The sequence below is a fragment of the Pongo pygmaeus genome, chromosome 1 (assembly GCF_028885625.2).
Source record: "Pongo pygmaeus isolate AG05252 chromosome 1, NHGRI_mPonPyg2-v2.0_pri, whole genome shotgun sequence".
Lineage (NCBI taxonomy): Eukaryota > Metazoa > Chordata > Mammalia > Primates > Hominidae > Pongo > Pongo pygmaeus.
Window position 1 is genome coordinate 218390634 of NC_072373.2, and position 20867 is coordinate 218411500.

The 20867-nt window shown below is 45.5% G+C and overlaps 1 pseudogene; it reads left to right on the forward strand.

The window, feature by feature from the left end:
- Window positions 1-2132: 2132 nt before the first annotated feature.
- LOC129007889 (PRAME family member 4-like) lies at window positions 2133-5899 on the forward strand (annotated as a pseudogene).
- The last annotated feature ends 14968 nt before the right edge of the window (window positions 5900-20867 follow it).

Sequence of the window (20867 nt, forward strand, 5' to 3'; positions counted from 1 at the left end):
TGAAGCATGAGAATCACTTGAACCTGGGAGGCAGAGGTTACAGGGAGCCAAGATGGCACCATTGCACTCCAGCCTGGGCGACGAAATGAGACTCAGCTCCCCCAACACCAAAAAAAATTGAATTATAACACCCAGCTGATCATTGGATAGATGAAGATTTCTACTGTGTTTTCTTAGGGACTGTTATGTCTGTCCTTGTGAAACTGTTTTAACTCTGAAATATTTTGATAAATTAGATGTGGCCAAGGATCCCTCAACAAACATACTTTCAAGTTTTTTCTTTCTGTCTAATGTCAACAAGAGATTCAACCCTTCCCTATCTCACACTCAGGACTATAAAGGACACATATTAGTAAAACTCCATGTTTGTGGAGTGAATCAGTGAATGAGTCTGGACTTTCACCCTACCCCTAAATCTTTCACTTTGATGGATGAATATCTAATTTGATCAGTTAATCTGGAAAAAAGCCAAAAATCCAATCAGGATTAACTTGGTGGAGCTTAAGTCTAATCCAATGTAGTTCTCTCTCTCTCTCTTTCTCTTTCTTTCTCTCTCTCTCTCTCCCTCTCTTTCTTTTGAATCTAGCCTATTTCCCAGGCTGGAGTGCAGTGGTATAATGTCAGCTCAGTGCAACTTCTGCCTCCTGGGTTCAAGGGATCCTCCTTTCTCAGCCTCCCTAGTAGCTTGGACTACAGGCGGAGACCACTGCGCTGGGCTTATTATTGTAATTTTAGCAGAGGTAGTGTTTCACCATGTTGGCCAGGCTGGTCTTGAACCCCTGACCTCAGATAATTCACCTTCCTCCACCTCCCAAAGTGCTGGGATTACAGGTGTGAGTCACCATGTCCAGTCAAAGTGGTTCATTTTGAATATGTGTAAGAGGCATGTATTGGAAACATCTGTGTCTTGCGAATGATGCATAACACTGTCACATAGTTTCAAAGCTTCTCACTGAAATTTTCAATAATGAGGCCAGGGCGGAGGCTCAAGCCTGTAATCCCAGCACTTTGGGAGGCCAAGGTGGGTGGATTGCTTGAGTCTAGGAGTTCAAGACCAGCCTGGAAAACATAGTGAAACCCACGGTCATTACAAAAAGTCAAAAAATAAAAGATTAGCTGGCTTGTGGTCCCAGCTACTTGGGAGGCTGAGGTGGAAGACTCCTTTGAGCCTGGGAGGACAAGGTTGCACTGAGCCGAGATCCCACCACTGCACTCCAGGCTGGGTGACAGAGCAAGACTCTGTCAGAAAGAGAGAGAGGGAGAGGAAGAGACAGAGAGAGAGAGAGAGAAAGAAGGGAGGGAGAGAAGGAAAGATAGAAAGAAGGGGGAGAGAGGGAAGGAAGGAAGGAAGGAAGGAAAGAAGGAAGGAAGGAAGGAAAGAAAAGAAAGAAAGAAAGAAAGAAAGAAAGAAAGAAAGAAAGAAAGAAAGAAAGAAAGAAAGAAAGAAAGAAGGAGAGAAAAAGAAAGAAAGAAAGAAAGAAAAAGAGGGAAGGAAGGAAAGAAAGAAAGAAAGAAAGAGAAAGAAAAAGAGGGAAGGAAGGAAGGAAAGAAAGAAAGAAAGACAGACAGACAGAAAGAAAGAAAGAAAAGAAAGAAAGAAAGAAAGAAAGAAAGAGAAAACAGGGAGAGAGGGAAAGAAGGAAAGAAGAAAGAGAGAGAAAGAGAAAGAAAGCTTAAATAATAAAAAGAAAACAAATAGAACCCGTTCTAGAGATGCCCCGTGAATGTTCCCAACCAGCTTATTTGTAGGAACTGAGAATGTAGGCATGTAGGCTTGTGACGCTCCCATTCCCGTTGTTTTAGAATTAGATATTTTCCCCAACGGTGGGAGGGATTAGCTTTCAGGTTCCTCCATATTCACTATTCACTGGATGGAGCACTGGATAGAAAGGAAGGGCTAGTGGTGGTCCTGCCTTCTCACTGCTTGGTAGATCCTTATGCTGATGCAGCAGAGGCAGAAGCCTGGCTTTGTGGCCACTGAGTACAGAGCAGAATTGGAGTAAACCGAGGGCTCTTTCACCGTTGCCAGAGCAGTGACTTTGGCCCTGGGAGAACATGAGATTGCATGGGCTTGGCCTGAGAGTGATGCCTTTTCTCTGGATTTGTCCCCTGGAAATTTTCCTTGCAGATTCATGAAGATGAGCATATGGACTCCACCCAGACTACTGGAGCTGGCAGGGCGGAGCCTGCTGAGGGAGGAGGCCTTGACCATCTCTACCCTGGAGGAGCTGCCCACGGAACATTTTCCCCCCCGTTCATGGAGGCCTTCAGCAGGAGACGCACTGCTTACCCAGGGTGTTTGTCTCAGGTGAGGTGGCCCAGGTGGGCTAGTGGGGAGGGCCCAGGTGTCCAGAGAAGGAAAAGCTGGGTCATGAGGATTGGGGAGGCCCAAGGGGGGATGGTGGTGGTGAAGAAGCTCAGAGAGGCCTTGGCCATTCCCCAGCTACTCAGGGAAAGGACTGCTCACCACACAGGGTCCGTGGAGGTAACAGGAACCTCTCCTCTAGTGGCACTGAAAGGCACCATGAAAAGTGAGAACCGGGCCAGGCATGGTGGCTCACAGCCACCACTTTAGAAGTAATCCCAGCACTTTAGAAGGCCGAGGCAGGCGGATCACCTGAGGTCAGGAGTTCGAGACCAGCCTGTCCAATGTGGTGAAACTCCGACTATACTAAAAATACAAAAATTAGCTGGGCATGGTGGCAGGTGCCTGTAATCCTAGCTACTTGTGAGGTTGAGGCAGGAGAATCATTTGAACCGGGCAGGTGGAGGTTGCAGTGAGCCAAGACCACACCACTGCCCTCCAGCCTGGGTGACAGATATAGACTTCATCTCAAAAAAAAAAAAAAAAAGTAGAAGTGGGCAGGATCCAAGGGGAAAACAGGGTGGAGAAAAGTCAGAGAGACAGAGAAGAGGCAAAGAGGGGAGCAGCTACTACCCAGGATGTGGAGTTTAAGTTCAGAAGAGAGTCCTTACATTTTCTGCCTTGCCTCTATTTTCCCACAGGAGGTGGAAACTTCAAGTGCTGGATTTACAGGATGTCACTGAGAACTTCTGGATGGTTTGTTCTGAAGCCATGGCCCATGGGTGCTCTCCAAATGCCATGAGGAACAGAAAATTGGTGCAGGACTGTCCACGGATGAGAGGACAGCAGCCCTTGACTGTGTTCATAGAACTTTGGCTCAAGAACAGGACTCTGGATGAATACCTCACCTGCCTCCTTCTGTGGGTCAAGCAGAGGAAAAATTTACTGCACCTGTGCTGTAAGAAGCTGAAAATTTTGGGAATGCCCTTCCACAATATCAGAAGCATCCTGAAAATGGTGAATCTAGACTGTATCCAGGAGGTGGAAGTGAATTGCAATTGGATACTGCCCATCCTGGCACAGTTTACCCCATACCTGGGCCAGATGAGGAATCTTCAGAAGCTCTATCTCTCCCATATGAATGTCTCTCGCTACATTTCCCCAGAGCAGAAGAGGGAGATTGTTGCACAGTTCACCATTCAGTTCCTCAAGCTGCACTGCCTCCAAAATCTTTATATGAACTCTGTTTCTTTCCTTGAAGGCCACCTGGACCAGCTGCTCAGGTGAGGGAGGGTGGTGAGCTTTCTCCGCAGACCACAGCAGAGCCTGTTACAATAAATGCTAGTGGGCATCTATTGTGAGCCAGACTATGAGGATGAAACAGTGAAGGGGATACTAGAATGTCCATGCATTGTCCTGTTGCTGGCTCTGTCCTAAAATGGGTATCATGCAACCATGCCAATAGAGGCAGAGGGATCAGCTGGGGTAGATGCTGTAGAGAGGCTGCCATGCTAGGAAGCTAGCTACTGGAGGGTTCAGATCTAGTGAGGGTGCATTTGTGAATTCTTCCTGAGGACGTGTGTCTAAGTTAAGATGATGAAAAATGGGCCAGGGATGCTGGCTCATGCCTGTAATCCTAGCACTTTGAGAGTCTGAGGCAAGAGGATAACTTGAGCCTAGGAGTTTAAGACCAGTCTGGGTAACATCACAAGACCCCTGTCAAAAATGGATAAATAAAAACTAAAAACAAACAAGATAATTTTTTTTTTGAGACAAAGTTTCATTTTTATCCCCCAGGCTGGAGTGCAGAGGTGCTATCTCGCCTCACCGCAACCTCTGCCTCCCAGGTTCAAGCAATTCTCCTGCCTCATCCTCCTGAGTACCTGGGATTACAGGTGTGCGCCACCACACCTGGCTAATTTTTATATTTTAAGTAGACACAGGGTTTCACCATGTTCGCCAGGCTATTCTCGAACTCCTGACCTCAGCTGATCCACTGCCTTGGCCTCCCAAAATGCTGGGATTATAGGCGTGAGCCACCGTGCCCAGCTAACAAGATAATTTTTAAGAAGATGATGTGAAGTAGGAAAGTGAAGTGGGCACTGAAGAGGGGAATGCTCAGCAAACCTGCACATTTCAGAATATAAGCTTTGAGCCCCACAGCTTGGTGAACACAAATGATCCCATCTCTAATTCCCTGTCATAATAGGTTGTTTTGAGCTCCAGCTAAATTAATTACCTAGGAAATGCATGATTCTGAAACAGGGTCAGGGAGCAGGCACAAAGAATCGTGAAAGTGATAGATGGTTTGCTGATGATACAGGCATGTCAGGGACGCCTGCAGCCCGCCCACCCCAGCTGATGTTGCAGGATCCTGCCTGGGTTCGTCCTTTATGCCTGCATCTCCACTGGGCTCCTGTGGCCCAGAGATGTGGTTTTCTGCCTGACAGATGAGGAAAGGGAGCTTTAAGGATTCTGTGAACTTGATCCATTGCTGTAAATGATGGCGAAAAGACTCAGCCTCAAATGGAATTTTTTTCTTTTTCCTTTTTTTTCTTTTTTGATACAGAGTCTCGCTCTGTCATCCAGGCTGGAGTGCAGTGGCATGATCTCTGCTCACTGCAACCTCCACCTCCTGGGTTCAGGTGATTGTCCTGCCTCAGCCTCCCAAGTAGCTAGAATTGCAGGTGCCCACCACCACACCTGGCTAATTTTTGTATTTTTAGGAGAGACGGGGGTTTGGCAGGATCACCAGGCTGGTCTCAAACTCCTGAGCTCAAGTAATCCACCAGTCTCAGCCTCCCAAAGTTCTGGGATTACAGATGTGAGTTACTGTGCCGGGCCTAAAATGGAATTGACCTCAGTGGCAAAGCTCTTCATCACGCAACATCCTAAGTGTTGACCATCAGACAATCAGAATGACCCTGGGCTTGGGCAAAATGGTCTTTGTCCTTCACCTTGAAGTCATTCCCCACCACCCTCCACTCGCCCCTATGATTCCCCAGAACTAGCTTCTTGCTCTATCTCCTCAGCTGTCTGAAGACCTCATTAAAGATCCTCACAATAACTAACTGTGTGCTTTTGGAATCAGACTTGAGACATCTGTCCCAGTGCCCGAGTGTCAGTCAACTAAAGACCCTGGACCTGAGTGGCATCAGACTGGCCAATTTCAGTCTCGTGCCTCTCCAAGTTCTGCTAGAAAAAGTTGCAGCCACCCTTGAGTAGCTGGACTTAGATGACTGTGGCATCATAGACTCCCAAGTCAACGCCATTTTGCCTGCTCTGAACCACTGCTTTGAGCTCACCACCTTCAGCTTCTGTGGAAATCCCATCTCCATGGCCACCCTGGAGAACCTGCTGTGCCACACAATCAGACTCAACAACATATGCCTGGAGTTGCATCGTGCCCCACGGGACAGTTATGATGCTGATGGTACTCTCTGCTGGAGCAGATTTGCCCAACTTAGGGCTGAGCTGATGGGGAGAGTGAGAGATTTAAGGCATCCCAAAAGGATCTTGTTCTGTACTGACTACTGCTCTCACTGTGGCAACAGATCATTTTATGACCTGGAGGTAGATCAATGCTTCTGTTGAATACCTGCCTATTTGGGTGGATATATCAAATGCTTTCTTCTGGACACTTGAAAACTAAAACCTAGGTCTTAGGTACATCCTAAAGGGAACACAGAAACCATTGTTTCAGACATCGGCTCTGAAAGTGGGAAAGGAAAGGTGATCAAGCAGGGGCCGCACTTGGGGAAAACGTTGCCTTGGATTATATGGGACTTTGGGGACCTGTGTCCTGTAGAGTCAAAAATGGGAATGTGAATGTCTAGAGTGGAATTCAGGCTTGAGAATACATGAGGGAGTTCCCCTTGCATGGATGATTGTAAAGAAATAGTCAGAAATAAAGGGAAACTGAGTGGAAACTCTGTTCCCCTCTATTATCAAATAACTTGTTTTCCAGTTTAAGTCTCAGGAATCTTCAGTTATTGATGGAAAATAAAAGGCACTGAGTTGTCCAATCAATAAGATGCAACCCCAGAAAACCAAGACATTTAAATGAAATTTCGTTATTTTAAACAATTTCCTCTCATTCTTTTTTTTAAGAATGACTCTTGTTGCCCAGGCTAGAGTGTGGAGTGCAATGGCACCATCTCGGCTCACTGTAACCTCCACCTCCAGGGTTTAAGTGATTCTCCTGCCTCAGCCTCCCAAGTGGCTGGGATTATGGGCATGTGCCACCATGCCCAGCTAATTTTTGTATTTTTGGTAGAGACAGGACTTCCTCACTATGTTGGTCAGGCTGGTCTCAAAGTCAGGCTGGTCCTGACTTCAGGTGATCCACCCACCTTGGCCTCCCAAAGTGCTGGGATTACAGGTGTGAGCCACTGCATCCAGCTCTTTTTCATTTGTTTGTTTTTTAAAGATCTCACTCTGTAACCCAGGCTACAGTGCAGTGGCACAATCATAGGTCACTGCAGCCTCAATTTCCGGGATTCAAGTGATTCTACCACCTCAGCCTCCTGAGTAGCTAGGACTACAGGTGTTGAGCGACTACACCTGGATACTTTTTTAAGTAGAGACAAGGTCTCACTGTCTTTCCTGGGCTGATCTGGAACTCCTGAGCTCAAGTTATTCTCCTGCCTTGGCCTCCCAAAGTGCAGGAAGTATAGGTGTGGGCCACCACTCAGCCTCCTCCAGTTCTTCACTTCTCTTTAGATGTCTGTTACCTCCTTGTTAGTTTCTGTGGCTGTTCAGTGGGTTAATACACACTAGGTGAACACCCAGGGCCTGGAACATTAGTGGGCAAGAACAGTGAGCCAATCCACATGGAAAGAACCTTCTCAGGGTCTTTCACTGCTAGCCAGATGCTGAGACCTGGCCACTCCTTGTGAGTCCCCACATGGTTCTGGAAGTCTTAGTTGGTGGACGTCAGCTTCACTGCACAAGGAGCCACTCTCTTCCCGCTGCCCTGGAAGGGGATGTCCATATTGTGCATTAGCTGGAGTCTCTGGGCAGCACCAACCCTTGCTTGCTCCTCTGATGACCAGCAGCCCTTCTTGAATTAAACTGATTGTACCCAGTAAAGACAGCCACATTCCCTTTAAGTAAAATGCTAAAACTATACAGGCATGTAACACCGCGTAAATATTTCAATCTCACATTTAAAACATTACATCTTTTTGGGGAGCTAGGTCAGATCAATGAGAGATTTTCTCATAACACCTCCCCTCTCTCCCTATCAAGGAAGAGACTAGTGCAGCATGTTTTGGAATCTCACATCATCCAAGGTGAAGAACGATCAAGTGCCTGGGGTTGATGAGTGACCTTCCTTGTGCTGAGGAAGCCTGCATAATGGGCACCCAAGTGAAGGATCCTGCTGAGGATTCAGGGGCTGGTGTTGCTGTCAGGGATCTTAGCCAGGAGTCTCAGGTTCCCTGTCAAATGAGGAGGATGATGTCCACCGGCTTATGGAACCCTGGTAGGATCCAATAAGATGGTCCATGTTTAGGGCTTGGCATGGGGCCTGGCATATAGTAAGATCAATACATCTTGTTCTTTTTTCTCTTCTCAGCAGAAGTCCCAGCATTTTTCATCTTTCAATCTCACCTCCTATTCTTGATAACAGGGAGGCAACAAGAACCCAGGGCAGGCAATGGGGCTCAGCTTCCTCAAGTCGCCACAAATTTCATCATGATTCCCCCAAACAGCAGAGCCCCAGGAGCCAGCAGGGTGCAGGGTGGGCAGTTCAGGACTAGATTCATTCTTAATAAGATCAAAATTTCCAGTCTGTAGGTCTCAACTGCCATCTGCTGGTAGATCAGACCAGATGGTGTAATTTAGTGTTGCAAGGATTACATTGCATGGTATTTTTAAAAATTTACTATTATGAGCCAGGCGCAGTGGCTCACTCCTGTAATCCCAACACCTTGGGAGGCTGAGGCAGGCAGATCACCTGATGTCAGGAGTTCAAGACCAGCCTGGGCAACATGGAGAAACCCTGTCTCTACTAAAGATACAAAAAAATCAGCCAGGCGTGATGGCATATGCCTGTAATCCCAGCTACTCAAGAGGCTGAGGTAAGAGAATCACTTGAACCCAGGAGGTGGAGGTTGTGGTGAGCCAAGATCATGCCATTGCACTCCAGCCTGGGCAACAGGAGTGAAACTCCTTCTTAAAACAAAAAAAAAAAAAAAAAAAAAGTACTATTATGGCCGGGCACAGTGGCTCATGCCTGTAATCCCAGCACTTTGGGAGGCCGAGGCGGGTAGATCACGAGGTCAGGAGATCGAGACCATCCTGGCTAACACGGTGAAACCCTGTTTCTACTAAAAAACAGAAAAATTAGCCGGGCGTGGTGGTGGGCGCCTGTAGTCCCAGCTACATGGGAGGCTGAGGCAGGAGAATGGTGTGAACCCAGGAGGCGGAGCTTGTAGTGAACTGAGATCGCACCACTGCACCTTAGCCTGGGCGACAGAGCGAGACTCCGTCTCAAAAAAAAAACAGGAGAAAACAAAACAAAACAAAAAAGTCCAGCATGGTAAGAGGTACGTAGACGTACATGTGGGTGAGCTTCATTTGCTTTTCATCCTTTTTCCCTTCTCTGGACAGAATTCTCACTGCAAAACATTCCAAAAACACAGAGCAAATGTCTCCTCTAATCTTCCCCTTATCCCAGACTTCTCTTCACAGTGTATGTGCTAGTGTCTTTCAGAATGTTCTGTGACTTAGTATACAGAAGATCAGATCAAATGGGCATGTCCCTAAAAAGTGGTGACTTACCAGATCTGGACTCACTTTGCAGGCTGCTGGGACCTCTCCGAGAATCAAGCAGTAGCTCCAGGCACCAGGGCTTTGGGTCTCTTCTGTGCATCTTCAGGAGCTTTTATTGACCTTTCTCACTACAACCCCCCTTCCCGATTACCAGCTTCCAATCCGAAAATGACATCCCATTAGATCCTGAACTTCCACCCGGTTACCCCTATTTGAGTTTTCAACTTTCTTCTTATTAAGTGATTAAACTAGATATGGATTTATGAAAGTGAAAGAATTAATAATAGGGTGAAGGTCTAAAACTCATTTATTCACTTATTCCATAAACACTGGCAAAGTTTGACTAATATGTGAACTTCATAGTGATACAGGGTAGGGTTAAATCTGTTTCTGACATTAGAAAAAAAATATATATATATATATGTATGGTATCCTTATTGGAGAAACTTTGGCCACATCAGAAGTATCAAAACATTTCAGAGTTAAAACATCTTTAAGAAGACAGTGATGTCATCCCTAAAAAACACAATAAAAATCTCGGTGTATCCACTGGACACCTGGGTTTTATGCTACCTAACATGGTAGATCATATGCCCATTCGGGTGGAAGACAGGAACTACTGAGGGTGTAATTTATCTCAAGGTTAAAGTCAAGGCTTCACTGAAAGAAATCAGGCCTAAATTACAAAGTGAGGTGGGGGCTGGGCTAGATGGGACTGAGTGTTCTAATGGGACCCTAGGAGGGAACTAAGACAACATAAAACATGGCAGGTATTTTGAGGGCATCTAGACAAAAGGATTGAAAGACTTTTTTCTAGATTGAGTTTAAAAATTAAAAAAAACATAATTACAAAAAGATAATGCAGACTCTTAAAGCATCACAGTGTCTTTGAGGGCAGAGAGGGCAGATACAGTCTTGGCTCCTACTGGAAGGTGAAGCATCATTACTCACAAACATGATGGGCATCCCTCAGAATACCAGCTTGGGAACATTGAATCTGAGTGTGTGAGCTGGGGCAGAGCCCAGAGAGGAGCAGTGTGGTCAGACATAAAGAGGGAGACTTTTCAATCTGGAAGCATGGATGGTGGAAGCTGTGTCTCTGCTGAATTTGGGAGAGAAATGAACACCTTGGGGGATCCTGCACCATCCCCAGGACACCAGCAAGAACCCTGCACTCTGGGGGGTCTTTCTACCATGTCTGGTTGCCTGTGCTTCTGAAGGTGCTCCTCTGCTGTCCAGGTCAGAGCAGCCTTCAGAGCCCATCTGAAGCGACGGCCTGACCTCAATTCCACTCACAGAATTTCTACTGGGATTCCAAAGCTTCTCCAGGCTTTTGATGGGGGTCTCTAAAATATTTCTGAACTTCCATTTTCCTCCCCCAGCCTGAGCTATCAGAGAAGCTGGGTCCTCTGCTTCCTGGAAATGTCAGCCGATCTCTCCTGCACCCAGGAGTATGGCCACAAACAATGCTAAGAGACACTCTCCCTGGAATCAGCAGTATCTGACAAATTCTCCCCAAATTCTCCTGAGCTATTTGGGTGCACACAGCAAGGCCCAAAGCAGGGAGCTCCTCAGCTGCTCTTCTGGACCTAAAGAGGCACCCGGGACTGATGGATGGGAGTCTTGTCTACCTTGCACAGGAAGAGCTGACTCCTCTCATTTTCCTAGAAGTGCCAGGCTGTTGGCAGAGCCTGGGACAGGTCCCGGTGCAGGGACCATCCCTTCCAGGATCCCCTTGCCCAGCCTTAGAGCTGACGAGGCTGCACCTGGAATGCAGTGAGTCTGTTTCTGAGTCAGGGCATTTCCTTGCCTGTGTTGTTTGCCCTCTGTGCATTTCTAACAGTCAAAAATCTCTGATCAGGCCCTGCTGGCCTCCTCTAGTCCTCAAGAGTGTCTCATTCCATATCGCATCTATAACTATCTTTCACAAGACCAAGAGCTGCCCCTCTTTCTTCTGATCTGAGGAGAAAGTCACTCTGAGAGCAGGCAGTGGATGCTGAGGGAGGTGCCTATAGCAGCCAGGGGTGGGGGAGGTCTGGGAACTCACTGCAGGCTGGATGGAGACAAGGGGACTAGGGAAAAGAACAGGTTTCAGAAAGGGAGTGGCCTAGAGGAGCTGATGGGGACCAGAATAACTGAGAAGGAGAGAGATGGCAGCAGGTTTGGGGACCGGGTTCTCTGGCTTTCACAGAGCCACGTCCCTGATACGCTGGGGACTTGGGCCTGAGACCCTGAAAGGACTTGGGCCTGGATGTGGGGCTGTGAGTTTCCAAGGCCCTTTGATTTCACCCTGGTCTGCATGAGGTTCCAGTGGCTGCCCCACCCAACCCCAGGGGCAGAGAGTCAGTCTAGCAGGGAGACCTGGGGAGAGAGAGAGTCGGTGGCGAGCATCCGCCCTGGATGCAAAGACAAGGGACAGGTCAGAGGGAGGAAGCCTTGGCATGAGGCCAGGGGAAGGGAGACGCTTTGGATATGGCACAGTTCTCTCTCTGCACTTGCCACAGCCTCACAGGACGGTGAGGATTGAACTTTGCAGGAGGGAATGAGGGAGAATGGGGTCTGGACAGGAGTCCCTGTCATCCAAGTGACCCCCTACCTACTCCTGCAAATCAGGTGAAGGTCTTGCTAGATGTGAGTCAATCCGAGCCCTATCAGGCTGCCCAGCACTTTCTCTTGGATCCAGAAGGAGCACAGTGATCCTCGGTCGAAAAATCTTGCATTGTCCAGGGCTGAGGATTGTCAGGTGGCCCTGGAGGGGAGACTCTGGGGAAAAACCACAGAGAAGATTTTGGTACATTTGACACTCTTAATGCCCAGTGCCTCCCCTTCCTATTAGTCAGGCGTGGTGGCAGGAGAATCACTTGAACCCGGGAAGTGGAGGTTACAGTCAGCTGAGCTGGTGCCATTGCACTCCAGCCTGGGTGGGCAACAAGAGTGAAACTCCATCTCAAAAAACAACAACAACAACAAAACTTCCACTGAGAGCCTGGGATGTGCTGCCTGATATTCTGGGTGCTGCTGAGGAAGATCAAGAAGAAGCAAAGCAGCTGGAAAATGAGCTCAGCAGAATATACCTGGCTCAGCTCTGCAGTGCAGATCAGAAAAAAAAAAAAAATGCCTGTGCAAGATAAAACGTGCAGAGCCATCTTGTCTTTTCTGTTTTTTTCTTTCTTCTTCTCTTTAAAGACAGGGCCTCGCTCTGTTTCTAAAGCTGGTGTGCAGTGGTGCAATCTCAGCTCACCGCAGCCTTGGCCTCTCAGGCTGAAGCGATCCTCCCATGTCTGCCTCCCAATTTGCTGGAAATACAGGTGTGTGCCACCATGCCTGGCTCATTTTGTTTATCTTTTGTAGAGACGAGGTCTCACTGTTGCCCAGGCTGGTCTTGAACACCTGTACTCAAGTCATCCTCCCAATTTGGGCTCTCAAAGTGCTGAGATTACAGGTGGGAGCCCCATGTCCTGCAAAGGTATCTACATAATCCATGTGGAAAATGATGGTTATCCCATATCCTTTCATCACTCTTTGTGAGAACATTAACTACTCTCACTGCCAATTAGAAATGTCCAAGGGAATGAAAGAAAAATGTTAATATTGTCCAGGTGCAGTGGCTCAGCCCATAATCCCAGCACTTGGGAGGCCAAGGAGGGCAGGTCACCTGGGGTCAGGAGTTCATACCAGCCTAGCCAACATAGTGAAACTCCAGCCTGGGAGACAGAGCAAACTCCATCTCAAAACAAACAAAAAAGTTAATATTTCTTAAGTGCACCATAATTCAAAACAAGAAGAATTCAAGTGCTTTATTTCCTGGAAAAACTCACCAAGAGGGGTTTAAACAGTGATGGCCTTCCCCACAGCACAGCACAGAGGAGGCAGCCAGCATCTTCCAGGCCTTGGGGCACTGTCCTGCTTCTTTCTAAGTGGGGATCCGCTCCCTACACACTCTCCTTTGTGCTCCTCAGGCCATGAATATCTCTGAGGCCCGTGAGTGTGAGGTCTCTTGCTGGTGGCGTTCCTTCCTGTTTCTTGGGACTTTCTTTTTTGGCGGGTCTCTGGGCATAAGGAATGTGAGCCTGGGGAGAACAGGCTGGACTCTGCATCAGGACACAGAGGCCCTGGAGGGGCAGACAGTGGAGCAAGCAGGGGCTGAACTTACCTGGATTTTACTCCAAGGAGGCCCCTCACCACTGTCTTCCCTGCTACAGCGGCTCCAATAAAAAGAAAAAAGGTGCTAACTCAGCACATTCCCTGGAAGAGCAAGAAGAAAACATCCCTCTTGGTATTCGTATAAGTATTAGGACTAGTGTCAGCTGGTTTCTCTCTCCTTTTGATATAGTAACTCAAGGTACACTGGGGATCTCGAGTGCATGGACCAGTGAGTCTGAAGGAGTTTGTTCTTTGGATATGAACCCATGGGAAGTGGGTGTGTATTCTGTGGCCAAAGTCACTGGCCTCTTTTATTAGAGGAGACAGAAGTGTCCAGGAACTACCCCCAGGCCTGTGCTTCCAGGGACTGCTCTCTCTCCTTCCATGTGCATGCCTGAGAGGGTTCTGGGTCTTCACCCATCACCACTGACTCTTCTAGATATGATGTGTCTACTGTACACCTGCAGGTGACCCTGTGAGAAAGAATTCCAAGAACCCACATGGGACCACATAGAGTGAGGCTGCCTCCAGACAGGCACAGGGACCCCGAACCTCTTAGCCACTGCCAGAGCCTGAGACTGGGGCACTCACATGGAGACAAATGCATGGAACTTTAGAAGAGGCAGAGTTGGAGGGAGCAGAGGAGGGCATGGATGGAATGCAGGGGTCCCTGGAAGCTTCAGGGCCAGAGGCACTTGGGAGTGGGGAAGGCATCATCAAGAGAAAAGTCAGGGCTCCTTCCATGCCCTGAGGTCACAGTGGGTCTCCCTCTCTCCCAGCTCCTCCCTGGGCTCTTGTGTCTGGAGTCAGGGCTGGCTCAGCTGGGGTTCTTTGGTGAGTGGGAAGGACATAGGGCACTCAGGGTCTCAAGTGCAACTTTTAACATGATCCTCAAATGAGAGGTTTCACCCAGTGACCTCCTGTCCACAGATCTCATGTCTTCTTGCTGGACTCCTGGGGAAGTTGCCCAGCCAGGGACATGAGATGTTTTACTTTTCTCTGCCAAGTGCAAAACCATCTTAATCTATCTGAGGCCAGCTCCGTCCTGGAGGGTTGTGACTTTCTAAGTGCTCACACCACACACACATACATGTACATACCTTGAGGTCATTGGAGAGATGCCCCCTTGGCCTGGGGTTTTCTCATAGAACCCAGGTGATAAAAGCCTCCCTTCTACTCACCTGGGACCTACAGACATCAGCCACCTCCTGCCCCACTCACCCAGCATTTTTGCTAGAGTGGAAACAGACTCAGAACCCAGAAAAATGAACACAACCTGTAAATCATGGGCTTAGGGGGAACACAGAGAGAATGAGAAGACCAGTGTTGAAAGTGGCATGTCGTGAAGTGGCACAGGCAAATGAGGCTGGAGACGTGCAGCCAGAGGCAGGGGTGGCCCAGAGGTCATTGGCAGTTTTGAACTAGGGTGATGAGGCCACCTGAGGCCTGTTTTCCAGTTCCCCATTATGGCCAGGAGGACTCCGATCCCTGAGAGAGGTAACCAGGAGGCAGGGACAACCATAAGATGAACACTGCAATGCCCAGGCAGGAGGTCTGGGCATCACCTGGAGTGGCTGCACACAGCCTGGGGACATCCTAGAGGTAGAGTCAATGTGACTTGCTCCTATGGTTTCAGGAGTGGGTGTGAGGCCTGAGGAAAAGCTATGGGTTGATGGCACCTCCTAGAGCTTGGTCTTGACTCAGCAAAGTTGGGAAGAGTAAGTGAAGAGCCAGCATGAAGGCAAAGACTCAAGGTCTTTGCAGGACATTTAAATTCAAGGCATTTATGTTATTGAGTGAGAAAAACCCAAGAACAGAATAACACTCACGAAATAACCCTGTTCAACAAAAGCATAAATGTATATACGTTTTATTCATTCTTAGGACTCACACGATAGCTGTTCTCAGATGCTTCCCATGGACTATATATCTTGGTGGCGCAGGTGGGAGTGAGATGAGAGCCAGGATTCCAGTCCCAGCAGTTCTCAAAGCTCAGACCTTTAACAAAGGTCAACCTCAGATCTGGAAGAGAAAAGAGGTAGACTTTCTTTTCTAATTCCATCAGGATCATTCTGGGTCTGGCCACAGTACACGCTGCACTGTTCTCCCATCTCAGAGGAGAGGGTGGGATCCCAAAAACCAAATGTGTCCAGACATGTGTTGGCACAATGTTTTAAAAGATAGAGTTTCAATGTGGCACATCTACACCATGGAATACTATGCAGCCATAAGAAATGATGAGTTCATGTCCTTTGTAGGGACATGGATGAAATTGGAAATCATCATTCTCAGTAAACTATCGCAAGAACAAAAAACCAAACACCGCATATTCTCACTCATAGGTGGGAATTGAACAATGAGAACACATGGACACAGGAAGGGGAACATCACACTTCAGGGACTGTTGTGGGTTGGGGGGAGGGGGGAGGGATAACATTGGGAGATATACCTAATGCTAGATGACGAGTTGGTGGGTGCAGTGCACCAGCATGGCACATGTATACATATGTAACTTACCTGCACATTGGGCACATGTACCATAAAACCTAAAGTATAATAATAATAATAATAATAATAATTACAATAAAAGAAAAAAAAAGAAAAAAAAAGAGAAAAAAAAAGATAGAGTTTCATTTAGAAAGGAGAAGTAAGTTGGATATCTATAGCACAGTAGGGTGACTATAGTTAGTAATAATATATTGTAAAATTGAAAATACTGAGACAGTAAATTTGAAATGTCCCCCCACAAAAAAAGTAAGAGTGTGAACTGGTAGGAATGCCAATGAGTTTGATTTCACCATTCCACATTGTAGAGTATGAATATCTCAAAACATCATACTGTACCTCATGAACAGATACAATTTTTATTAATAAAATATTTATAAAATAGACAGAAGAAAAAAACTTTATGGGCATGATATAGGAATAGCAGTGATTGGTCTCAGGAAGATGGAAAACTGCAAATATAAAATAAGAATTAAGCAAAGAAACACAAGATAACACAAAACTCAATATAAAAGCCAGAAAATGGCAAAAGTCCCGGTCAGAGTGACTTGTCCAAGATTCTTCCAAAGAAACCCAGAGAAGGAAGAAAGGGGTGGTAATCTCAAGTCTCTGAAATCCTCTCCTTTCCTGGAATATCTAATGACTATTCTACCTGCTAATTAAAGAAACACCCCTGTCAATATTAGACAGATCAACAAGACAGAAAATTAACAAGGATATTCAGGACTTCAACTCAGCTCTGGACCAAACAGACCTAGGAGACATCTACAGAACTCTCCACCCCAAATCAACAGAATATACATTCTTCTCAGCACCACATCACACTTATTCTAAAATTGACCACATAATTGGAAGTAAAACACTCCTGAGCAAATGTGAAAGAACAGAAATCATAACAAACAGTATCTCAGACCAAAGTGCAATCAAATTAGTACTTAGGATAAAGAAAGTTACTCAAAACCACACAACTACATGAAAACTGAACAACCTGATCTTGAAGGACTACTGGGCAAATAACAAAATTAAGGCAGAAATAAATAAGTTCTTTGAAACCAGTGAGAACAAAGACACAATGTACCAGGATCTCTGGGACACAGCTAAAGCAGTGTTTAGAGGGAAATTTATAGCACTGAATGCCCACAGAAGAAAGGGAGAAAGATCTAAAATTGACACCTTAACATCACAATTAAAAGAACTAGAGAAGCAAGAGCAAACAAATTCAAAAGCTAGCAGAAGACAAGAAATAACTAAGATTGGAGCACAACTGAAAGAGATAGAGACATAAAAAACCCTTCAAAAAATCAATGAATCCAGGAGCTGGTTTTTTGGAAAAGATTAACAAAATAGATAAACCAATAGCCAGAATAATTAAGAAGAAAAGAGAGAAGAATCAAATAGACACAATAAAAAATGATAAAGGGGATATCACCACTGATCCCACAGAAATAGCAACTACCATCTGAGAATCTATAAACACCTTTATGCAAATAAGTTAGAAAATCTAGGAGAAATGGATAGATTCCTGGACACACAAACCCTCCCAAGACTAAACCAGGAAGAAGTTGAATCCCTGAATACACCATTAACAAGTTCTGAAATTGAGACAATAATTAATAGCCTACCAACCAAAGTCCAGGACCAGACGAATTCACAGCTGAATTCTACCAGAGGTATATAGAGGAGCTGGAACCATTCCTCTGAAATTATTCCAAACAATAGAAAAAGAGGGACTCCTTTCTAACTCATTTTATGAGGCCAGCATCATCCTGATACCAAAACCTGGCAAAGACACAACAAAAAAAGAAAATTTCAGGCCAATATGCCTGATGAACATCAATGAGAAAATCCTCAATAAAATACTGGCAAACCAAATCCAGCAGCAAATCAAAAAGCTTATCCACCATGATCAAGTCGGCTTCATCCCTGGCATGCAAGGCAGGTTCCACATACGCAAATCAATAAACGTAATCCATCACATAAACAGAACCAATGAAAAAAACCACATGATTATTTCAATATATGCAGAAAAGGCCTTCGATAAACTTCAACACCCTTTCATGCTAAAAACTCTAGATAAACTAGGTATTGATGGAACATATCTAAAAATAATAAGAGCTATTTATGACAAAGCCACAGCCAATATCATACTGAATGGGCAACAGCTAGAAGCATTCCTTTTGGAAACTGGCAGAATGCAAGGATGCTGTCTCTCACCACTCCTATTCAACATACTATTGGAAGTTCTGGCCAGGACAATCAGGCAAGAGAAAGAAATAAAGAGTATTCAAATAGGAAGAGAGAAAGTCAAATTGTCTCTGTTTGCAGATGACATGACTGTATATTTAGAAAACCCCATCAACCCAGCCCAAAATCTCCTTAAGCTGATAAGCAACTTCAACAAAGTCTCAGGACACAAAATCAATGTGCAAAAATCACAAGCATTCTTATACACCAACAATAGACCGAGAGCCAAATCATGAGTGAACTCCCATTCACAATTGCTAAAAGAAAATAAAATACCTAGGAATCCAACTTACAAGGGATGTGAAGGACCTCTTCAAGAACTACAAACCACTGCTCAATGAAATAAAAGAGGATACCAACAAATGGAAGAACATTCCATGCTCATGGGTAGGAAGAATCAATATTGTGAAAATGGCCATACTGCCCAAGGTAATTTATAGATTCAATGCCATCCCCATCAAGCTACCAATGACTTTCTTCACAGAATTGGAAAAAACTACTTTAAAGTTCTTATGGAAACAAAAAAGAACCTGTATACACAAGACAATCCTAAGCAAAAAGAGCAAAGCTGGAGGCATCATGCTACCTGACTTCAAACTGTACTACAAGGCTGCAGTAACCAAAATAACATGGTACAGTTATCAAAACAGATATGTAGACCAATGGAACAGAACAGAGGCCTCAGAAGTAATGTCACACATCTACAACCATCTGATCCTTGACAAACCTGACAAAAACAACCAATGGGGAAAGGAGTCCCTATTTAATAAATGGTGTTGGGAAAACTGGCTAGCCATGTACAGAAAACTGAAACTGGACCCCTTCCTTACACCTTATACAAAAATCAACTCAAGATGGACTAAAGACTTAAATGTAAGACCTAAAACCATAAAAACCCTAGAAGAAAATGTAGGCAATACCATTCAGGACATAAGCATGAGCAAAGACTTCATGGCTAAAACACCAAAACCAATGGCAACAAAAGCCAAAATTGACAAATGAGATCTAATTAAAATAAAGAGCTTTTACACAGCAAAAGAAACTATCATCAGAGTCAACAGGCAACCTACAGAATGGGAGAAAATTTTTGCAATATATCCATCAGACAAATGGCTAATATCCAGGATCTACAAGGACCTTAAACAAATCCACAAGAAAAAAACAAACAAGCCCATCAAGAAGTGGGTGAAGGATATGAACAGACAATTCTCAAAAGAAGACATTTATCCAGCCAAAAAACATATGAAAAAACACTCGTCATCACTCGTCACTTGATTTGCATTAGAGAAATGCAAATCAAAACCATGAGATACCATCTCATGCCAGTTAGAATGGTGATCATTAAAAGTCAGGAAACAACAGATGCTGGAAAGGATGCGGAGAAATAGGAATGCTTTGACACTGTTGGTGGGAGTGTAAATTAGTTCAACCATTGTGGAAGACAGTGTGGTGATTCCTCAAGGATCTAGAACCAGAAATACCATTTGATCCAGCAATCCCATTACTGGGTATATACCCAAAGGATTATAAATCATTCTACTATAAAGACACGTGCACCCGTATGTTTATTGCAGCACTATTCACAACAGCAAAGACTTGGAACCAACCAAATGCCGATCAATGATGGACTGGATAAAGAAAATGTGGCACATATACACCATAGAATACTATGCAGCCATAAAAAATGAGTTCATTTCCTTTGCAGGGACATGGATGAAGCTAGAAACCATGATTCTCAGCAAACTAACACAGGAACAGTGAACCAAAACATTGCATGTTCTCACTCATAAGTGGGAGTCGAACAATGAGAACTCATGGATACAGGTAGGGGAACATCACACACTGGGGCCTCTCAGGGTGTGGAGGGCTAGGGGAGGGGTAGCATTTGGAGAAATACCTAATGTAGATGATGGGTTGATGGGTGAAGCAAATCACCATGGCATATGTATACATATGTAACAAAACTGCACCTTCTGCACGTATATCCCAGAACTTAAAGTAGAAAGAAAGAACAGAAAGAAAGAAAAAAGAAAAAAGAAAGAAAGAAAGAAAGAAAGAAAGAAAGAAAGAAAGAAAGAAAGAGAAAGAAAGAAAGAAAGAAGGAAGGAAGAGAGGGAGGAAGGAAGGAAGGAAGGAAGAAACACTCATAAAATAGGAATGCTGGCTGGACACAGGAGAAGCATGAAAATATCAAGCAGTGATTTCATATAGCAGCAGGAAAAGAGCTTGTAAAATTAGCTACGAGAATAAGGATAAGCCTTGACCAATAAGACCCAAACAAGCAGGACAGGGCTAAGCTGGCTGACACTGACTGTGTCCCACATGGCACCGGGTTTGACCCATGCCCCACCCCAGCCCTAATTATACACTCATGATGACACTAAGTCACACACCAGTGCCAGGACGGTTCTGGGCATGCCTATATTTAGTATAAAAATAGGTGACACCTAGCCAGGCACAGTGGCTCATGCCTGTAATCCCAACACTTTGGGAGCCCAAGGCAGGCGGATCACCTGAGGTCGGGAGTTAGAGACCTCCCTGACCAACATGGAGAAATCTCATCTCTACTAAAAATACAAAATTAGCGGAGTGTGGTGGCACATATCTGTAACCCCAGCTACTCCGGAGGCTGAGGCAGGAGAATTGCTTGAACCCGGGAGGCCGAGGTTGTGATGAGCGGAGATCACACCATTGCACTCCAGCCAGGGCAACAAGAGCGAAACTCCATCTCAATAAATAAATAAATAAATAACAGGTGACACCTCAGTTCTGTGAAAACTTCACCATTTTTTCTTGAAATCCTAATGATTATTCCAACCTCTCCTTAAAGATCCTATAAAATTAGAAACCCAAACTCCCTTGTACACGACTCACTCTTCTGAATACAACGCTC